Source organism: Oncorhynchus mykiss, chromosome 5 (genome assembly GCF_057628025.1).
Source record: "Oncorhynchus mykiss isolate SJ-2025 chromosome 5, ASM5762802v1, whole genome shotgun sequence".
NCBI classification, from domain to species: domain Eukaryota; kingdom Metazoa; phylum Chordata; class Actinopteri; order Salmoniformes; family Salmonidae; genus Oncorhynchus; species Oncorhynchus mykiss.
The window spans coordinates 1942866-1946469 of record NC_143026.1 but is presented as its reverse complement, the minus strand read 5'-3'; positions in this window follow the sequence as shown (position 1 = coordinate 1946469).

The following is a 3604-nucleotide window of genomic DNA, read 5'->3' as shown; positions in this document are numbered from 1 at the left end:
TCTATCACCCCCTGTAACTGTTAGTGGTCTATCACCCCCTGTAACTGTTAGTGGTCTATCACCCCCTGTAACTGTTAGTGGTCTATCACCCCCTGTAACTGTTAGTGGTCTATCACCCCCTGTAACTGTTAGTGGTCTAGTACCTCCTGTAACTGTTAGTGTGGTCTATCACCCCTTGTAACTGTTAGTGGTCTATCACCCCCTGTAACTGTTAGTGGTCTAGTACCTCCTGTAACTGTTAGTGGTCTATCACCCCCTGTAACTGTTAGTGGTCTATCACCCCCTGTAACTGTTAGTGGTCTATCACCCCCTGTAACTGTTAGTGGTCTAGTACCTCCTGTAACTGTTAGTGTGGTCTATCACCCCTTGTAACTGTTAGTGGTCTATCACCCCCTGTAACTGTTAGTGGTCTAGTACCTCCTGTAACTGTTAGTGGTCTATCACCCCCTGTAACTGTTAGTGTGGTCTAGTACCTCCTGTAACTGTTAGTGTGGTCTATCACCCCCTGTAACTGTTAGTGGTCTAGTACCTCCTGTAACTGTTAGTGTGGTCTATCACCCCTTGTAACTGTTAGTGGTCTATCACCCCATGTAACTGTTAGTGGTCTAGTACCTCCTGTAACTGTTAGTGGTCTATCACCCCCTGTAACTGTTAGTGGTCTATCACCCCCTGTAACTGTTAGTGGACTAGTACCTCCTGTAACTGTTAGTGTGGTCTATCACCCCTTGTAACTGTTAGTGGTCTATCACCCCCTGTAACTGTTAGTGGTCTAGTACCTCCTGTAACTGTTAGTGGTCTATCACCCCCTGTAACTGTTAGTGTGGTCTAGTACCTCCTGTAACTGTTAGTGGTCTAGTACCTCCTGTAACTGTTAGTGGTCTAGTACCTCCTGTAACTGTTAGTGGTCTAGTACCTCCTGTAACTGTTAGTGGTCTAGTACCTCCTGTAACTGTTAGTGGTCTAGTACCTCCTGTAGCTGTTAGTGTGGTCTAGTACCTCCTGTAACTGTTAGTGGTCTATCACTCCCCGTAACTGTTAGTGGTCTAGTACCTCCTGTAACTGTTAGTGGTCTATCACCCCCTGTAACTGTTAGTGGTCTAGTACCTCCTGTAACTGTTAGTGTGGTCTATCACCCCCTGTAACTGTTAGTGGTCTATCACCCCCTGTAACTGTTAGTGGTCTAGTACCTCCTGTAACTGTTAGTGGTCTATCACCCCCTGTAACTGTTAGTGGTCTATCACCCCCTGTAACTGTTAGTGGTCTAGTACCTCCTGTAACTGTTAGTGGTCTATCACCCCCTGTAACTGTTAGTGGTCTATCACCCCCTGTAACTGTTAGTGGTCTAGTACCTCCTGTAACTGTTAGCGTGGTCTATCACCCCCTGTACCTGTTAGTGTGGTCTAGTACCTCCTGTAACTGTTAGTGTGGTCTATCACCCCCTGTAACTGTTAGTGTGGTCTAGTACCTCCTGTAACTGTTAGTGTGGTCTATCACCCCCTGTAACTGTTAGTGTGGTCTAGTAACTCCTGTAACTGTTAGTGGTCTAGTACCTCCTGTAATTGTTAGTGTGGTCTAGTACCTCCTGTAACTGTTAGTGTGGTCTATCACCCCCTGTAACTGTTAGTGGTCTAGTACCTCCTGTAACTGTTAGTGGTCTAGTACCTCCTGTAACTGTTAGTGTGGTCTAGTACCTCCTGTAACTGTTAGTGTGGTCTAGAACCTCCTGTAACTATTAGTGTGGTCTAGAACCTCCTGTAACTGTTACTGTGGTCTAGTACCTCCTGTAACTGTTAGTGTGGTCTAGAACCTCCTGTAACTGTTAGTGGTCTATTACCTCCTGTAACTGTTAGTGGGTCTAGTAACTCCTGTAACTGTTAGTGGTCTAGTAGTTCCTGTAACTGTTAGTGTGGTCTAATACCTCCTGTAACTGTTAGTGTGGTCTAGTACCTCCTGTAACTGTTACTGTGGTCTAGTAACGCCTGTAACTGTTACTGTGGTCTAGTACCTCCTGTAACTGTTAGTGTGGTCTATTACTTCCTGTAACTGTTAGTGTGGTCTAGTGCCTCCTGTAACTGTTAAAGTGGTCTAGTACCTCCTGTAACTGTTAGAGTGGTCTAGTACCTCCTGTAACTGTTAGAGTGGTCTTGTACCTCCTGTAACTGTTAGAGTAGTCTATTACCTCCTGTAACTGTAGTCTGTAACCTCCTGTAACTGTGGTCTGTAACCTCCTGTAACTGTGGTCTGTAACCTCCTTTAACTGTGGTCTGTAACCTCCTTTAACTGTGGTCTGTAACTCCTTTAACTGTGGTCTGTAACCTCCTTTAACTGTGGTCTGTAACCTTTAACTGTGGTCTGTAACCTTTAACTGTGGTCTGTAACCTCCTGTAATTGTGGTCTGTAACCTCCTGTAATTGTGGTCTGTAACCTCCTGTAACTGTGGTCTGTAACCTCCTGTAACTGTGGTCTGTAACCTCCTGTAATTGTGGTCTGTAACCTCCTGTAATTGTGGTCTGTAACCTCCTGTAACTGTGGTCTGTAACCTCCTGTAACTGTGGTCTGTAACCTCCTGTAACTGTGGTCTGTAACCTCCTGTAATTGTGGTCTGTAACCTCCTGTAACTGTGGTCTGTAACCTCCTGTAACTGTGGTCTGTAACCTCCTCATCACAGCTTACCTGTTACAGAGCTCTCTTAGCTCCTGTTACCTTTAAACTGTGATTGTTATTTTTTATTTTTTTTAAAGGAGTTGGGCTGTCCAACCATTTCGCATGTATTGTTTAGACAGGACAGTGAAAGACTGACAGGAAAGATAGGATGAGAGGGTGATCTAGAATAGCAGTGGGATGGATTTGATCCCACATTCACACTGATACATTATTTGACCTATTCCGGAGGCAGTTGCTTAGACCAGTCGGACTGTCCCAGACAGACCACTGATTAATTGTGATGATACTGCACTTTAAACTGGAACTCTCCACAACACTGCAACCCTCATATATCTACTGGACTCTTTTCAAAAATACCCTTTTCACTTCAACTCCTCTCCATTGTAAAATCCATAACCTCCTGAACCTTATGCCTCATCCAGCCCCATACACCAGCCACTCTCCCAGGGCCCTCTCCCCTCTCCCCAGACCCTCTCCCAGGGCCCTCTCCCCAGGATTCTCTCCCCGTCCCCTTCCCTCTCCCCAGCCCCCTCTCCCCATACCCCAGCCCCTATCCCAGGGCCCTCTCCCCAGGCCCCTCTCCCAGGCCCCTCTCCCAGGGCCCTCTCCCAGGCCCATGTCCCTCTCCCCATACCCTATCCTCAGGCCCTCTCCCAGGCCCCTCTTCCCAGCCCCTCTCCTCAGTCCCTCTCCCTCTCCTTAACCCTTCTAAAACAGGCCCCTCTCCCCATATCCTAGCCACACTCCCTAGCCCCTCTCCCTCTCCATAGCCCCCCTTACCCCAGCCCCTCTCCCCAACCCAACTCTCTAGCCCCTCTGCCTCTCTCCCTCTCCCCAGCCCCCTCTCCCCAGGCTCCTCCCCCTAGCCCCCTTACCCCAGACCCTTTCCAGGCCACTCTTCCCAGCTTCAGGCCTCAGCCCCACAACACCCTACGGTGCA